We start from the raw sequence: 19,856 nt of genomic DNA on the forward strand, positions 1-19,856 counted from the left end.
CCACATCTTCTTTATCCATTCATCAGTCGATGGACATTTGGACTCTTTCCATAATTTGGCTATTGTTGATAGTGCTGCTATAAACATTGGGATACATGTGCCCCTAAGAAACAGCATTATTATATTCTTTGGATAAATTCTCAGTAGTGTAATTACTGGGTCATATGGTAGCTGTATTTTTAATTTTTTGAAGAACCTGCATACTGTTTTCCAGAGTGATTGCAGTGGTTTGCATTCCCACCAACAGTGCAAAAGTGTTCCCCATCACAAAACACAAAAGTTCTCCACATCCTCGCCAACATGTGTTGTTTCCTGAGTTGTTAATTTTAGCCATTCTGACAGTTGTGAGGTGGTATCTCATTGTGGTTTTGATTTGTATTTCCCTGATGATGAGTGATATTGAGCATCTTTTCATGTGTCTCTTAGCCATTTGGATCAACAAAACCAAAAGGCAACCAATGGAATGGGAGAAGATATTTGCAAATGACATATCAGATAAAGGGTTAGTATCCAAAATCTATAAACAACTTACCAAACTCAACACCCAAAAACCAATAATCTAAGGAATAAATGGGCAGAAGACATGAAGAGATAGTTTTCCAAAGAAGACATCCAGATGGCTAACAGTAAGAAATATTTAAATCAGCATGTAATTCAGTGCATTTAGGAAAAAAAGTCTCTTTTGAGTGTAAATCCCTAGTTTCTCACAAATACCTCCCTCCCTAACATCGTCCCTTCTTTCTCAAAGTATTGTCTTGGTGTAAGTGAATGGGGCAGTTTATGTATCCTCAATTAAAATGTTAACTATTATAACCAAATTGTCCTACAACAAATTACACTAATAAATACTCTATCTAATAGTTTTTATCTGAGTACATCAGTCTTTATATTTGTAAATAATTTTCTGATTCATCTGTGAGTTTAAAGTTATTTATAGTGTCATTTGCCATATAGGAATTTAATTTTTGTTTCTTAAAAATTATGTTTTAATTAAATTGAATATTAATTGTTCAATTAAAATGAAAATTATTTAATTCTTTTATAGCTTGTGGCTTTTATTTTATTCTTGAGGAAGTATGCTTTCTCCAAATAATATGTGTATGTGTGTGTGTGTTTGTATATATGTATTTTTTTCAGTATTTAAAAAATTTTTTTTTTACTGTTTTTATTTATTTTTGAGGCAGAAAGAGACAGAGCATGAGTGGGGGAGGGGCAGAGACAGAGGGAGACACGGAATTGGAAGCGGGCTCCAGGCTCTGAGCTGTCAGCACAAAGCCCGACGCGGGGCTCGAACTCACAGAGTGTGAGATCATGACCTGAGCTGAAGTTGGATCTCAACCGACTGAGCCACCCAGGCATCCCTTTTTTCAGTATTTTAAAATGTATTTTCTGTCATAAATTCCATTTGGAAGGTGTGTCTGTGGGGGAGGGGGATGCCAGGTAGTCATCTAACATTTTTTTCCACACAAGATGATAACCTCTTATAGATACTCCTACTACTGAATGGTTCATCCTCCACTTACTAATTTGGAATTCTATATTTTCATATAAGAATTTGTATATATGTGGAAATTCATATATATGTATGTCTATTCCAGACTCTACTCTGTTGTCCTGATATCTCATGTCTACTTCAGCACTGTACTGATGTAATTGTTGCAGCTTTATAGTGTGTTCCCATATGTGGCAGAGCAAGATCTCAGTCTTATTCTTTCATTTCAAGATTATTATAACTAACCTCCCCCATTTATCTTTCTTTCCTGCCTCTCTTGTTTTATGTAGCCTCAGACCTCTTGGCAAAATCCACATTTTCTAGCTTGATAATCTGATTCTAAAGTCAATGTATTTGGAGGTGTTTTGTAAATTCTAGGAGACATGCAGATGTAAACAGTGCACAGCTCATGGGTAGTAGCATTTCTCAGATAATTCTTATTCATCTTAGCTATGGAGAGAAAAATGCAACTTTTGTCTGTGTTCTGTAACTATTTGTATTTGCCTCCTCTAACCTGATCTACAAGTTATTAATACAAATTTATTCAAGGTATTTGGAAATTGTTTAGATTATTTGAACATAATCCCTTACTCTGTCTCAAAGACTGCTCTACCCCAAATATCCCTGCTTCCTTCCTAAAGAAGATGTCTGGGTACAGGAGAGGGATTGCTTATGCTTCTTCTTGCCACTGTTCTGTTGCCCTGGCCTCCAGAGTAATGTCCTTTGTCCATTTTGGAACTGTCAGCCCTGTTGGCATTTAGGACTATAGCCATCATCCTTTCTCTGGGTATAGACAGGGCCCTGTGATACTTTCTGCCTACCTCAGAAACATGTGAGCTCTTGCTGGTGCTATCCATGCCCTGATTGTCTAACTGTCAATCCCAGTTGGTCTGCAGTCCTGGGAACAGAACCCCTAATCTGCTCAACATCCCACCTGTTCACCTGCTCTAGATATACCTTTGCCATATCAGATCTGAGGGCCATCCGGGAACCTAACTCTCTACAGCCTTCTTTTTTTTATGTGCCTGTCCTCCACATGGTTGTGGGAGCACTGCACAAGGAAGTCCCCTTCCAGATTAATAGGGCAATCATTCCTATCATTCATGATTTCCTGAACTATCAGATGCATTTTCCCATCTGGGACACCTGATCTATTCCCTTCATGAACAACTCTGCCCTGACCTTCTCCTTTGCATCACCTAAGTGGACAGCAGAAGTTGTTTTCCCTTCATTTCCCATCCATCTTCTTGACTCTGGTCTAAATCCATCTGACTTTATGTGGGATAGAAGTATCTCCTTGCATTTTATGTTTTCTATGTAATGGCATTCTTTGGAGAAAACCATTGACTACTGTGAGGATGATACCTTTTGTAGTTCAGCAACTAAGAGGTCTTGATCTCTACACAATGAATACAGTGAGGATGGTACCTTCTGTAGTCAAGCAATTTGGAAGGTCTTGGTCTCTACACAGTGGGTGAATTTTGCAGTGAGTCTGACTAGGTCAGTCACGTGAAATGAAAAGACAGAAAATAATGTAGCAGATCTGTTATGAGGACGGTAACATATTTTTCAAGGCTGTTGTCCTACTGAATTTTGACTGTCAGCAATAGTGTCTCCTTTTGGCATTTCTTCTATAGTAAATTCTATCAGACAGATAGATACCTAGAAATTCTGGCAATAAGATGAAAACCAGGTACTGTAAAAGTGTAAGAAAAATTAAACAATTTTTAAACATTACCCTCATTCATAACAGAGCATGTAAGACAGTATTAGTATGAGAAGGAGAACATTAGTCTTAAAGTCATTGTCACCTACAGCCTCAGGTTTTGTGTATAGAAGATGGTATAATATTACGGTTTCTAACTGTTCATGAGATTTTGAGATGGGCCTGAAAAGCACCATGTAAACTATAGTCTGTACCATTAATCCATGTTTCTCATCACCTCCCCCTCCCTTTACATTTCATCTCAGAAACTGATTTTATCCTCAAATTAAAGACAACAGTTAAATTAAAATCAGTTCATATTTTTGCAGCTTCTAGAGGTTAAAGTGTGGCAGGAAAAAAGAGAAATTAACAGTTTGGGGGAAGTTAACAGACATTATGCTTATATTTTAGCTTGGTTAACATTCAGAAGACTTATCTCCATTTTACAGATAAGGAAACTGAGGCACAGGGGAGTCTGTAAATTGTTCCAGCTTACCAACCAGCAAGTAGCAAAGACAGAGCTGAAATCCAGCCATGACAAACTGCAAAGGTATTCTTCTTTCCAAGGCACTTTTTACTACCAAGGGAGTATGTTTCAAAAAATTTTTAAAAAGTGCCTTTGTGCTTGTTAAAGAGTTATGTGAGTAAGTCAGAGGTCTTTGTGGGATAAATGTCATGCTGCTATGTGATTCATTGTCAGTAGTTTTTTGGCAATTTGAATTCCTCTGGGTTTTGCCATAATAATTTCAAGGTTAGGTGTAAGAGTAAGCCAGTAAGTCAGACTGTGTTTTATAAGAATAAATATCTGTTGTTCTCTAAACCCTGTTTTACTGCTGCCAATCACCCCATCTTGTCATCTCTTTCCCCTCAAATATACACAATGCCATCATTTAAATTTCATCATATCCATGTTCTCACTTTAGTTTTTATTTAACCTTGGCTTAGATCTTAGTTATTTCCAGGGAAAAAGTGGCACACATTTTAGGAATACCTAGATAGATTTAGGAATGATGTATGGTGTGTTCAACCTCATTTAATATTCCACTTTACTTGGTATTTAATTCCCCTGTCACTTCCAAATACTTTGGGTGACTAGGACTATGCAATTTGTGTGTTCATTTCACATTTTATATTGATCCTTCTGACCTTATGTATCATGCTTCATGTTTTTATTGCATCTTATCAGACTGGATCTTATCATCAGATGTTTCACTTTCTCCCATAACTAAGATTTACTGTGTCCAAAGGCTCTCAAATTTTAGAAGCTATTTCATTTTAATTTTGTGTCATTGTTTTGAAATTAGCTCCATAATGTATATGTACCTTTGACTTGCCTCAAATTGAAATTTATTATTAATTTCCTTTTGAAATTGGGGACAGTTTATGTGACACCAGGTAAATGGTTACTTGAACAGTGAATTGGAACATCTTATTTGTGTCCTAAAAGCAAAACCATTGCTATAAAAAAAAATTGTAGGTACCAAAGGTCATAATGTTTTCGTATTATCTTCTGGGGTCATGTTCCTTATGTACAATAGAGACTCTATTTTTTAAAGTTTTTTTTTTTTCTGTTTTTGAGAGAGTAAAAGAGAGAGAAAGAATCCCAAGCAGGCTCCACACTGTCAGTGTAGAGACTGAAGCAGGGCTTGAACTCTAACCACGAGATCATGACCTAAAGCAAAATCAGAGTCATGCACCTAACAGACTGAGCCACCCACACACCCCATGAGATTCTATTTTTATCTGAATTAATTTTTAACAGTTCTTTCATTGGCCTCTGAACTACCCTGAACCAGATCATGGCTGTTCCAAAGTTGAGCAGCTGCTGAAATAAGACTACTTATAAATTTAACAGATATATTTATAGGTCTATTTTAAGGTCCTAGTGAAAATAATTTCCACTGAAGGTTTTGCTCTTAGCTAGTCTCAGGAGCCCTAAGAGTCACCTGCTTTAAAAACAATGACAGGCTTTAAAAATAGATAAATCAAGAGGAGATATAGTCATGTTCAGAATGAACCCTTTGAGTTCAGAATGACCTCAGAATCTCATTTCTAGGAATTTAACTCAAGGGAATAATCAGACATTCAATGATGTATTAAGTATATTTCTTTTTTATAGTAGCAAAAACATGAGAAACAAAGTATCCATTAAGAAGAAATTGATAAATATGGATTTTCTATAGTAAGCTCCACAGTCCTTAAAAATTATGAGTTTGATGACAAGAAGTGACATGGGAAAATTTGCACAAACTGACGTTAAAAAATAAAACAACATGGGGCACCTGGGTGGCTCAATCGGTTAAGCCTCCGACTTCGGCTCAGGTCATGATCTCACGGTCTGTGAGTTTGAGCCCCGCATCGGGCTCTGTGCTGACCGCTCAGAGCCTGGAGCCTGTTTCAAATTCTGTGTCCACTCTCTCTCTGACCCTCCCCCGTTCATGCTCTGTCTCTCTCTGTCTCAAAAATAAATAAACGTTAAAAAAATTTTTTTTAAAAAAATAAAAAAAATAAAATAAAACAACAAAGTAAAATATGGAAAACTATTAACATTATGTACAGATATGATGTCAATGAAAACATCACTTTTATATACATATAAAAAGAGATTAAAGAGTTCACCTTAAAATTATAGTAGTGTGGTAGACAGATTGGTAGAATTAGGGGCAACTTTTATTTACTTATTATAAATTTTGGCAGAAAGAATCTGTAATTTTTTTAGCATTAGAAGCATACTGTACACTTTCCAAAAAACAAGGATGATTCTATCAGAATGAGTTCAATTCTTGGTTTAAAATATGTATTATTTTTGAGTATACATGGAACTTTCTCCAGAATAGATCACATACTGGGTCACAAATTGGGCCTTGACAAGTACAAAAGGATTGAGATCATACCATGCATATTTTCATAGCACGATGCTATGAAACTTGAAGTCAACCACAAGAAGAAATTTGGAAAGACCACAAATACATGGAGGTTGAAGAACATTCTACTAAAGAATGAATGGGTTACCTGCTTCCTTAGTGTAGTAGGCAGCACATCGGTCTCATCATAATCTGAAGAATGAATGGGTTAACCAGGAAATTAAAGAAGAAATTAAAAAAATATATGGAAGCAAATGAAAATGAAAACACAACAGTCCAAGCCATTTGGGATGCAGAAAAAGCAGTCCTAACAGGGAAGATATATCAATAAAGGCCTACATCAAGAAGCAAGAAAAGTCTCAACTACACAACCTAAGCTTACGCCTAGAGGAGCTAGAAAAGGAACAGAAAATAAATCCTAAAGGCAACAGAAGAAGGGAATTAATAAATATTAGAGCAGAAATAAATGGTATGGAAAAAACAAAACAGTATAACGGATCAATGGATAGGAGGAAGAATTAACAAAATCGATAAACTTCTAGCCAGACTTATCAAAAAGAAAAGAGAAAGAACCCAAATAAATAAAATCATGAATGAAAGAAGAGAGATCACAACCAACACCACAGAAATACTAACAATTATAAGAGAATATTATGAAAAATTATATGCCAACAAACTGGGCTATCTGGAAGAAATAGATTAATTCCTAGAAACATGTAAACTACCAAAACTGAAACAGGAAGAAATTGAAATTTTTAACAGACCCATAACCAGAAAAAAAACCTGAATCAATAATCAAAAATCTCCCAACAAACAAAAGTCCAGGGCCACATGGCTTCCCAGGGGAATTTTACCAAACATTTAAAGAAGAGTTAATACCTATTCTCAAACTGTTCCAAAAATAGAAATGAAAGGAAAATGTTCAAACTCCTTCTATGAGGCCAGCATTGCCTTGATTCCAAAACCAGAAAAAGACCCCACTGAAAAAAAATTTCAGGCCAATATCCCTGATGAACATGGGTGCAAAAATTCTCAACAAGATACTGGCAAATTGAATCCAACAGTGCCTTAAAGGAATTATTCACCACTATCAAGTGGGTTTTATTCCTGGGCTATAGGGGATATTCACAATCAATGTGATATACCACTTTAATAAAAGAAAGGATAAGAACCATATGATCCTGTCAATAGATGCAGAAAAAGCATTTGGCAAATTACAGCATACATTCTTGATAAAAACCCTCAACAAAGTAGGGCTAGATGGAACATACTTCAACATCATAAGGCTATATGTGAAAGACCCACAGCTAATATCATCCTCAATGGGGAAAAACTGAGAGCTTTTCCTCTAAGGTCAGGAACCAGACCAGGATGTCCAATCCCACCATTGTTACTTAATACAGTACCAGAAGTCTTAGACTCAGCAGTCAGACTACAAAGAGAAATAAAAGGCATCCAGACCAACAAGGAAAAGGTCAAACTTTAACTATTCATAGATGACATGATATCTATGTAGAAAACCTGAAAGACTACACCAAAAAATTGCTACAACTGATACATGAATTCAGCAGGCTTGCAGGATACAAAATCAACATACAGAAATCTGTTGCATTTCTATACACCCGTAATGAAGCAGCAGAAAGAGAAATCAAGGAATAGATCCCATTTACAATTACACCAAAAACCATAAGATGCTAGGAATAAACCTAACCAAAGAGGTAAAAGATCTATACTCAGAAAACCATGGAATACTGATGAGAGAAATTGAAGATGACACAAAGAAATTGAAAAACATTTCATGCTCATGGATTGGAAGACCAAATATTGTTAAAATGTTTGTACTACCCAAAGCAGTTTACACTTTTATTGCAATCCCTGTCAAAGAATTTTTCATAGAGCCAGAGCAAACGATCCTAAAATTTGTTTGGAATGACAAAAGACCCCAAATAGCCAAAGCAATCTTGAAAAAGAAAAATAAAGCTGGAGACACCATGGCTCCAGACTTAAAGCTATATTACAAAGCTGTAGGCATCAAGACAATATGCTACTGGCACAAAAACAGACAACTTAGATCAGTGAAACAGAATAGAAAACCCAGAAATGGACCCACAACTATATGGTCAACTAATCTTCAACAAAGCAGGAAAGAATATCCAATGGAAAAAAAGACAGTCTCTTCAAAAAATGGTGTTGGGAAAACTGGACATTGACATGCAAAGAAAAACTGAACCACTTTTTTTTTAAATGTTTATTTTTGAGAGAGAGACACACACAGAGTGTGAGCAGGGGAGGCACAGAGACAAAGGGGAGCACGCAGAATCTGAAGCAGACTCCAAGCTCTGAGCTGTCAGAGCCTAACGCCGGGCTCGAATTCATGGAACTGTGAGATCATGACCTGAGCCAAAGTCAGATGCTTAACCTACTGAGCCACCCAGTTGCCCCAAACTGGACCACTTTCTTGGACCATACACAAAAGTAAATTCAAAATGGATGACATACCTAAATGTGAGACAGGAGTCCATTAAAATTCTAGAGGAGAGCACAGGCAGTAACCTTGTTGACCTTGGCTGTAGCACATCTTAATAGCACATCTCTTTAGGCAAGGGAAACAAAAGCAAAAATGAACTATCGGGACTTCATCAAGATAAAAAGCTTCTGCATCACTAAGGAAACAATCAACAAAACCGAAAGGCAACAGATGGAATGGGAGAAGATATTTGCAAATGGCATATCTGATAAAGGGTTAGTATCCAAAACCTATACAGAACTTACAAAATTCAACACCCCCCCCCCAAATAATAAATAATCCATTGCAGAAATGGGCAGAAGTTGTGGATAGACATTTTTCCAAAGAAGACATCCAGATGGCTAACAGACACTTGAAAAGATGCTCAGCATCGCTCAGCATCAGGGAAATACAGATCAAAACCATAATAAGATACCACCTCACATCTGTCTGAATGGCTAAAATTGAGACTACAAGAAACAACAGATGTTAGCGAGGATGTGGAGAAAGGGAAACCTTGCACTTTTGGTGGGAATGCAAACTGGTGTAGCCATTCTGGAAAACAGTATGGAGATTCCTCAGAAAAACTAAAAATAGAACTATCCTATGACTCAGCAATTGTATTACTCAGTATTTACCCAAAGGATACAAAAATACAGATTCAAAATGTAGATGTTTATAGCAGAATTATCAACAATAGCCAAACTATGGAAAGAGCCCAAATGTCCATCGACTGATGAATGGATAAAGAATGGATAAAGTATATATCCATATACTTATGTAAATGTATACACACACACGCACACACAATGTAATATTGCTCAGCCATCAAAAAGAATGAAATCTTGCCTTTTACAATGATGTGGATGAAGCTAAAATATATTATGCTAAGTGAAATAAGTCAGCCAGAGAGAGACAAATACCATATGATTTCACTTATACGTGGAATTTAAGAAACAAAACAGATGAACATAGAGGAAGGGGTAAAAAGAGAGGGAGGGAAACCATGAGAGACTCTTAACTAGAGAACAAACTGCAGTTGATGCAGTGGAGTTGGGTTTGAGACGGGCTAAATGGGCGATGGTATATTAGGAGGGCACTTGTTGGGAGGTGCACCTGGTTATATGTAAGTTAAGAATCACTAAATTCTACTCCTGAAACCAGTGTTACATTGTATGTTAACTAACTAGAATTTAAACAAAAACTTTAAAATAAAGGCAGGAAACAAAGGCTAAGAGAATACCAAAAGGTTGTTACATTATACCTTTGTTGTTTACTCAAAGTAATGCTTGTTTCATCCTCTGTGAGATTCCTTTACCACACACACATATCCTTTCTCCCCCTGCCCCCAACTCTGTCTCTCTCTCTGTCTCTCTGTCTCTCTGTCTCTCTCTCTCTCTCTCTGTCTCTCTCTCTCTCTCTGTCTCTCTGGTCTGAATCTCTCTTTGCCTAAGTAGAATCATATTTTGCTCACCATAATAGTCATTTGTGTCTGGGAGGGAATTTGGGACTTTTTAAAAATCATTCTGTGGGTTCATAGATAAGTGGTCATGATATTCAACATTAGTCCATTTAAGGCGGCTCCACTAGGCAGGTTCTTCTCTGTTCCTTGGTACCATTATTTAAACTGTAAACTGACAGTGTTTGTGAACCCAGAATTCTCCCAGAAGCCTGGAAAGGTTTATTCCTCATTGCATTTGTTGCATAAAGGGGAATTTATGTGTGTAAGAGAAGTATGCACCATTCCTGATGCAACTTCCTTGAGTAAATTCGTAAGTTGCAAGCTGTTAATACTGTTTTTCAGATCCAGTCTTCCACACCTCTATAGCCACATGGTCCTTCCCCTGTGCCCATTGGCACTCACAATCTGTCATTGACAAACTTGCCTGTTTTGCCAGTTACATTTACTCCAACTGAAATCTGCTGTCCCTGGGTCTCTCTCCTTTCTCCATAGTCCTCTACAGTGGAGCCTGTTTGTCCACCTGATGTTTCACAGCACAGGATCTAGAAGTGGGATGAATATCCAACTTGCCTCCAACTGATGGCTGGACCATGTGCCACCCTCTCAAAGCCATTGCTGGTTCTTTTTTGTTTTTTTGTTTTTCTGTTGTTGTTTTGTTGTTGTTGTTGTTGGTTAAGGGCAGTAATCTGTCTACGGTACCTGCTCCACCAGCAAAATGTTTCATCAGAGGTTTTATCAGTTGCTTCTCATACTTTTCTTGCCCCTTTCCTTTCCAGTACAGATTTCATGGTCTTTCAGATAAACATTTGTTTGTACACACCCACAGTTCCCTCGTACCCCTCTTTCTCTGTTGTATTCACTCAGCAAGATTTCAACCCTCACTGCTTCTAGATTTCTGCTTGTGCTGCTAAACATCTGAGGGAGCGAATGACTTGGCTGATTGATGCCATTTACATTTCTACCCACAGATCTCAACTGGGTCTTTAGCTAACATTTTTCTGATGGTCTCCTGCTCTCTCAGAGGACAATTTTGTATCTTCCTTCTCCTTCTCTGACTCATTTTTATAGAGAAATAGTCATTTTATTCCATCTTCTTTGTCCCTTCTTCCACTTCTTCCTCACCATCCCTTTCCCAGATCTGCTCCTGAACCTGTCTCCCCTCCTGTTATAATGAATGGATTTTGCTTTGTCCCCAAGTACAGCCAACATTAACACATTGTTCCAGTCCATTGTGCTTATTCACAGAAAGCTTTAGACTCTCATTCTTTATTCCTTTTTCACTCCCATCAACATAGAATCATACAAAACTACCTCTCATATTTAAAAATAAATCCCATCTTAAACCCTGAAACTTCTTTCAACTGTTACCCCTTTTCTTTGTTTTGATTTGTAATAAAACTGTCTGAAAATGCTTTCTATACCTGCTATGTATGCTCATCTCTCCCCTTTTATTTTTCAGCGCCCTCCAGCTGAAACTACTTTTGACAAGGCTAATAAATTAGTTTTTTAAAGGGAAGTCTTTCTGATGGTCTTCAGGAACAATGTTTTTTTTCCCCCTCATTATTGAAAAGAGAGAGTCAAGGTATTAAAAATTAATATTTTCCTTGACCTACTGAACGCAAAATAAATATGGGTACCTGGTGCTGATTCATTGTATGCTTTGAGTTTGGTGGTAACAATCCAGAGAGGACCACAGTGTTACAATGTAAAAGTCACTAGAATTTAAAGTTTTCTATCAATTACAATTTGTAGGCCACAATATTTTTTTGTCATTGTTTTTGTTTTTTGAGAGAGAGAGACAGAAAGAGAGCATGCACAAGCAAGGGAGGGTCAGAGGGAAAGGGCAGAGAGAGAATCTTAAGAAGCAAATCTCCATGTTGGGCCCCATGGGGCCCGACCAGGGGCTCCATCTCAAGACCATGAGATCATGACTTGAGCTGAAATCAACAGTCCAAGAGTCAGACGCTCAAGATATTGAGACACCTAGGTGCCCCTTATAGGCAGGAATTTCTAAGTTTCAGTTTTATTTATAAGTTGTAAAATCTATTTCCTGATTTCTGGATTGTTTCATTTTTAATTTTAGTGATATTCCATTTTTTAGAAGTTATATATTGGCAAATAAGATGCTTTACTTAAATTTTATCCAGATTAGAAGATTTTATAAGCTGAGAGATGTTTCTTGAATCATGAAATTATAAGTGTACACAACCTTTAGACATAACATTATGATTTTTAGTCTTTTTAGTTTTCACTAAATCTTACAAATATAATTTTAATATTTTGATGAGTATTAATATATAATTTATTATTTCAGTTCTTTTGGTATGAGCTCCTCATCCCCCAACCCTCTCGTAGTCAGGTTCAGTGCACCCACTGGATTTGGGCACTTTGACTATTTTCAGTGGATGATGTAATCCAGTATGACCCTTATCCATCTTTAAATAACTGTCTGTTTTAAAAAGTTTGTAGGAATTAGTAGTGCTGAAGAAATATCCTGAAGCAATGTGTGTGTGTACACACATTTGTATAAATAACTTATTTCCCAGTTGATTTTAGTGTTTTGTTGTGTATTTTTCTATTGATGGTTGTTCAGCAATTTTTAATGTTCATGTTAAGATTACTTATTTGTGAATGACACCTATGAGTTTTTATTTAAAATATCAAATGCTATTGGGGTACCTGAGTGGCTCAGTTGATTAACCATCCGATTTCGAATCAGGTCATTAACTCACTGTATATGAGTTCGAGGCCTGTGTTGGGCTCTGTGCTGACAGCTCAGAGCCTGGAGCCTCCTTCAGATTCTTTTTTTTTCCTTCTCTCTCTGCCCCTCCCCCGTTCATGTTCTCTCGCTCTCCCTCTCTCTCTCTCTCTCTCTCTGAAAAATAAACATTAAAATTTTTTTGAAATACCAACTGCTGTGGTATTTCAGTACACTTTTATTTCATCATTTATAACTTCTTTATTTATATTTTGAATTCTATGATTTTGAAACTAAGCCATCTTTAACTGCCAACTTAAGTTTTGACCAAAACAACCTGGGTGTAGAACTCATGTAATTTAGTTGCAATTTAAGTGTGTGTGAAAATTCTTGGAAACTTGTGTGTGTTACATTTGAAACTATTTTCTATTGTGCATTATCATAGAAGCTTTATACAGCTTTGATTTTCAGTTGATTATAATAATTAAATACTTAATGTTTTTCATTGCTAACATTTGGAGAATGAAAGCTTTTTTGAAGTCAGTTCTTTTGTTCCTCTACCACGATTTCCACATATATTTTAATTTGCTTTTGTTTACTGCACTAGGTCTATCTTGAATTTTCCTATATCCCCCAAATTTCCCACAGCCCTAGTTACTTTGACTGGTTATTAATATACAGATATTGATCTATGTGTTAGATATGTATATTACATAATTTCCTATGAGCACTATATGTAAGTTAGGTAACACAGACTCCTAACAAATTTATGGCAGAACAGAAAAATTACATTTTTGTTGTTTGTTTTTGACAGTGTGAGCATCTGTTGATATTTTTAATTTATTTGAATTTTACCAAGTGCCTTTATATTCTTATATCTTTTTTTTTCTAGCAGACTCATCTCTTTTTTGTGTAGTCATCTTTGTGTTATATATACATTGTCACATATGACACAAAGTCATACTGTAACATAAAACATACTACAAGATAAATAACACAAAATACTTAAAATTTGAGAAACAATTTTCTTTTTTTTTTTTTTATATGAAGTTTATTGACAAATTGGTTTCCATACAACACCCAGTGCTCATCCCAAAAGGTGCCCTCCTCAATACCCATCACCCACCCGCCCCTCCCTCCCACCCCCCATCAACCCTCAGAGAAACAATTTTCTACTACACAATTGAACTTTGCTTAAGCTAGATGAAATAATGTCACTCATGAATAATTCATATACCTTTAGTTTTTAAATTTTAGGAAAAATAATCATGTATGTAAAAATCCATAAACAAAATACACATGGGAATCATCTAATAACTAAACTACATAGTCTTTTAAATATTTTGTCTGCCCTAATGACTAGAAATTATTTTTGTAATACATATACCCAGATGATTTACATTAAGCTGTTAATGTAATTACCATGTATATGGTAAACATGGTGCTTTTAAGCAGTGACTGTAGCAATGTAAATTAGTAAAATATTTGTCGTAAGCAATTAAGAAAACTATATCAAATCCTTAAACTTTGGTTTATCAATTTTATTTCTGGCAACATATATATATTTTCCATGTGGAAAAAGTTAAACAGTAAGTTGACCTCCATTTTGTGGTTATGTTGTAGAACGTTATCTCCCAGCTTCGAAAGTAGGCACGGGACCAAGTTACGTGAATCATAAAACTTTACTTTTACTGATTATGCCAGCTGGCCTAAGAGATGGACACCTGACCCAAGACAAAGGCCAAAATAGGTTTCCATATCAAAATAAGCACAGGAAATTTCTGTTTTGAGCATTGAGCTCTTAAGATGGGAGCCTGTAGTTCTGACCACATGGAAATCATGGGAATAGGAAGTCTGAGAGGCAAATTCAAAACATAGCAAGAAGCGGTGTGAGAAAAATTCAGGGGGAAGAGAAAATAACAAAAAACAAAGACAGCAAATCTGATGGTGTTTTGTCACTGAATCAGTTTCACTCTGTTCTTTCTGTGGTATAGTACATTAACCAATATATTCTCACTTTTATAAAAACCAATTCCAATTGGATTCATGTTTTCTTAACAACTAGAAAACCCTGACTGATGCAAGCTTTATAAGGACCATAGTTATCATACAACTACTTATACTACAACATTAAATACAGAAATCAAAAATGTCTTATCTAGAACATTATTGTAGATGGCATAAAAGAAACAATAAAAAATATATACTTATACCTAAAAAGAAGAAAACATATCAAAATATGAAAAATAGCTGTCTTTGAGTGGTGAAGTTAAAGGGAATATTTTTTTTGAGATTTTTAAAATTTGTCTTGTCTTATATTTTAAAGACTATTTTAAACTTAGTTGAAAAATGAACTCATGTGTAGAAACAATATGAAACTTTTTAAATTATAGTGTTTAGTTCAATAAAGCTATTTCCTAAAGCAGTGGTACAGAAGAGAATTATCTGGAGGTCACAGACAAATGGGCTCCCTCCCCATCCTGCCAAGTCAGAAATGCTAGAAATGGGGCCCAAGCATTCATACGCTTTCCCAGTTTCCAGAGTGACAATGTCTGGGACTAGAACAGAGGTGGTATAAGGTAAAGGTTGGGAGTGTGGGGTTGGGTATTTGACAAACCTGGATTTGAACTTTGGTTCTGCCATTACTAACTGTAACTATACAACTTTGAATAAGTTATTTGTTTCCTGTAAGCTGTGACTTTTTTTAATCTCTAAAATGAGGTTATTTTCATTGTGAGAGTGGATGAAACAATGTTTGTATGGCATGTAATATGATAATTAGACACTGTTAGCACTGAAAATAATAAAATCTTATTTAAAAACATGAAATAACAAATAAAAATTTTAAATGAAATAAAAAAAATAAACCCCACCACCATTATTATTAGTCTCCTGTTAGCCTAGCATGATGATAATGCAAGTCAACAGAAAAAAAAAAATTAAATTGCCTGAAGTTAATTTATGTAAAAATTTCAGATTTAGTGTGGGGGAAATTTTCTATCATCTTCTCTCCAGGGCATACTTCCAAATAGCTTTATTCTCTGTCAAAAATAACTTCCATGCTTTTTTCTTCTTTTTAATTTTATTAGAAAAGGAATTGAATTTTAAGAATCACTAGTGCTGTACTAGTTTCAAAAATAAAAGCAAACAAACAAAAGTCACCTCCAGTGTTCTTTAAGAGGAAAAAAGCAGAGGGACATTACTAAGGTTGAATTACCAGAGACATTTACTTGCATCCCAGGTGGTTGGTTCAGGCTTGATCCCCATGAAAGCCAATGGCAAAACTGAGTTCATGGAACTACAAGGAAATTTCTAGATGAGGCCAGGTAGTTCAACTCACAATCTGAATTCCAGCCAGTCCTTTAACTGGCAGTAAAATTAAAATAATAGGCAAACAAACATTTGTGAAGTCATCATAGGGAAATCTAAACTAGGGTTTTGTATCCTGGAGCTTTTACAGGTGACACATCAATAAAGTCCATTAATACGTGGTATGAAAAAAAAACTAGAAGATACATATTACAACCATTTAAATATAAGATGCTTGAATATATTTCTTTTTAAAAAAAAACATTTATTTACTCCTCCACTTCTATTTTATTATTCTTCCTCAGGAAGAAATAACACAGTTTTGATAATTATTTTATTTTTTTTTCAACGTTTATTTATTTTTGGGACAGAGAGAGACAGAGCATGAACGGGGGAGGGGCAGAGAGAGAGGGAGACACAGAATCGGAAACAGGCTCCAGGCTCTGAGCCGTCAGCCCAGAGCCTGACGCGGGGCTCGAACTCACAGACTGCGAGATCATGACCTGGCTGAAGTCAGACGCTTAACTGACTGCGCCACCCAGGCGCCCCTTGATAATTATTTTAAATGTATTTTACACAGATAAACAAACGGTATGATAATATATTTCTGGCTGTTATTTCAACGATGGATTGGGGGGGTGAAATTAGACTCAAGGACATTAATTTGAAAGTTATTAATGTATTTTTGATAGAATAGTCATTGCATGGGTGTGTTTGCAAATCTTTCTCCACTGAAATTATATTTTATGCAAGCCAAATGAAATACATGCAGGGCAGAGGGCACTATGTAATTAAATGATTGATTTATTTGTATTAATTAGTTATTCTTAGTTCATTGGGGCAGGGATAAGGGATATGTGTCAGTTGTGTTCATTTGTTGGTTTTGTTTTTTTCCTACTGCTCTGCTATCAGCAGCGAAGATACTCAGTGATATGTGTTGGGCATTTGACATAGAACATCAATAAGATAATGTATAGGGTGGCAGAATGAGGATACCTCTATTCTTTTTTATCTGGAACAACTCTGAAAACAAAAGACACTAACAAAAAACAAACTAATAGATACCTGAACACTTCAAATCACAAAAATCATAAATGGTTAGGAAGGAGTGCCATGGGAAGAAAGGATCTGATGGGGTGCCAGGATAGGATCACTCTTGGAGCAGAATGCAGCAAAAGTTAAAAAGATACAGAGGGGCCCAAATAGCAATACTTTGTAACAAGTGATTGAAATGCACAGGTTGCTACTAAGACTCATCTAATTAAAAGTAAGCAATATTGTAAAAGGAATATCTGTATAAAGATATTATAAGGAGCAGGCGTAGGTTGTGGGGGAGGTTAGAGAAAAGGAGGAATGGATCTAGAAAAGCAAAAGGCAAAAAGAGAACATACTTCAGAAAAATGTTGCCATTGGGATGGCAAAATCCCATGAGTTGCAAAATATTGCAACCAAAGTTATTGCTATGAACCCAGAAAAATTTAAAGAAACAATCCTAGATTAAAAGTAAGTTGATGCATAGATGATTTCTAGGAAGAAATTATAATTATGCCCAACAGAAACAGATGAAAACTGAGTTGGCAGAGCTCAGGAAATAAGTGAAAAATAAAACTATCTCAGAAATTAAGACACTATCTGAAAGCAAAACAAAATCAAACTAATGAGACTTCAGGGACTTTTTAAAACACAATACAAATATAGAAGACAAGACACGCTAAAGAAAGTAAACACATAGAGTAGAAACTGATAATGGATTTAATAAGGAAAAAAAAAAAGATACCAAAAACAGATAAAGGAGTGTCAGTATACATTTTGTATCCTTGAATAAAAACCTCCTATCAAGGTGGAAACTGAAAACATATTCTAAAATACCATTTAAGAATACAATCTAGAAGTAAAGATTGGAAAACACATGATGACTAAAGAAAAACGAGTTTAAGGTATGTTTAAAATTGAAATACAACTTAGTAAAGTTATGACTTTTAAAGATAAGTATATAATTCTTTGAGCATTCTGGCAAAAGTCAGATAATTTATAAGGGAAAAATATCAGGCTATCCTTAAAGTTCCCAACAATATACATCATTAAAAAACAGTGTTTGGATAAATGCACAATCATCCAAGAAATAAAGTTGAGCAAAACGTTATATCTAGACAAATTGTTTCAATAGAAAGGGAAGAGTAGATACTTGCAGGTACTATGAGAATTTATTTCCTATAAATCTACCCTGAAAAGACTGTTAAAGGATTAAACCTCAGCTGAACATCAAGTGAATAGAGATATGTAGCAAAAATAAACAAAAGAAAACAAAAAACCAGAAGTGAGCATAAAAATGCAATTAACTTTAAAACTAAGTAAAGAATAACCCTTTGAATCAGTTTCAGTATATAATGTGAATAGAATGACAACAAAAAAACAACGTGACTGGTAAAAGTTCGGACGGAAATTAGACAATTATGTAAGAATATTGATTTTTTCATCTTTTATAATCAGAAGTTTAAAAGTATCATTTAGCAGATTCTCTTCTATTGACCACCTGAGTCTTGCTGTAAGAAGCAACCACCTCTCCTCTTTCTTTCCACCATCTGCTTGGCAGCTCCAAAGCAGCAACCGGATTGGCAACGCCTCCTGGGAGCTCTGTTGCCTGGAACACGGATGGCATCCAGCCCAAGGGTCAGTTGCCAATTGACAAGACCATTGGGGGAGATGACTCCTTCAACACCTTATTCAGTGAGACAGGTGCTAGCAATCATGTGCTCAGTGCAGTGTTTGTAGACCTGGAACCCACAGCTATTGATGAAGTTTGCACTGCCACTTACTGCCAGCTTTTCCACCCTGAGCAGCTCATCACAGGTGACGAAGATGCTGCCGGCAACTGTGTCCAAGAGTGCTACACCATTGGCAAGGAGATCACTGACCTTGTCTGGGACTGAATTTGGAAACTAGCTGACCAGTGCACAGGTCTTCAGGGCTTCTTGGTTTTCCACAGCTTTAGAGGGGGCACTGGTTCAAGGTTCACCTCCTTGCTGATGGAATCTTTCTTTGTTGAGAAGAAGTCCAAGCTGGAGTTCTCCATTTACCCAGCGCTTCCCCACCCCCAGATTTCCACAGCTGTTGTTGAGCCCTATTACTCTGTCCTCACTACCCACACCACCCTGAAGCACTCTGTGGCTTCATGGTAGACAACAAGGTCATCTAGGACATCTGTTATAGAAACCTCAGTATTGAATGCCTAACCTATACTAACCGAATTAGGTTGATAGGTCAAATTGTGTTCTCCATCACTGCTTCCCTCAGATTTGATGGAGCCCTGAATGCTGATCAGACAGGATTCCAGACCACCCTGGTACCCTATCACTATATCCATTCCCTCTGGCCACATATGCTCCTGTCATCTCTGCTGAGAAAGCCTACCATGAACAGTTTTCTGTACCATGAAAAGCCTACCAGTACATGCTTTGACTCAGCCAACCAGATGGCAAAATTTGACTCTTGCCATGGTAAATACATGGCTTGCTGCCTGTTGTACCATGGCAGTGTGGTTCCCAGAGATGTCAGTGCTGCCACTGTCACCATCAAGACCATGCATACCATCCAGTTTGTAGGCTTGTGCTCCACTGGCTTCAAAGTCAGCATTAAATAACAGCCTCCCACTGTGGTACTTAGAGACCTGACCAAAGGTCTGGAGAGTGAGCTGTGTGCATGCTGGGCAAAGCCATACCCATTGCTGAGGCCTGGGCTCACCTGGACCACAGATTTGGCCTGATGTATGCTAAATGTGCCTTTGTTCATTGGTATGTGGTTGAGAGCATGGAGGAAGGAG

The 19,856-nt window shown here is 36.5% G+C and overlaps 1 pseudogene; it reads left to right on the forward strand.

Moving 5' to 3' along the window:
- LOC124523362 (putative tubulin-like protein alpha-4B) overlaps positions 1–19,638 on the forward strand; it is an 86,316-nt pseudogene extending 66,678 nt beyond the window's left edge.
- Positions 19,639–19,856: the final 218 nt, after the last annotated feature.

This window comes from Lynx rufus, unplaced genomic scaffold, assembly GCF_022079265.1.
Source record: "Lynx rufus isolate CCGP_SWC_20201006 ecotype Redwood Valley unplaced genomic scaffold, mLynRuf1.p SCAF_4, whole genome shotgun sequence".
NCBI lineage: Eukaryota > Metazoa > Chordata > Mammalia > Carnivora > Felidae > Lynx > Lynx rufus.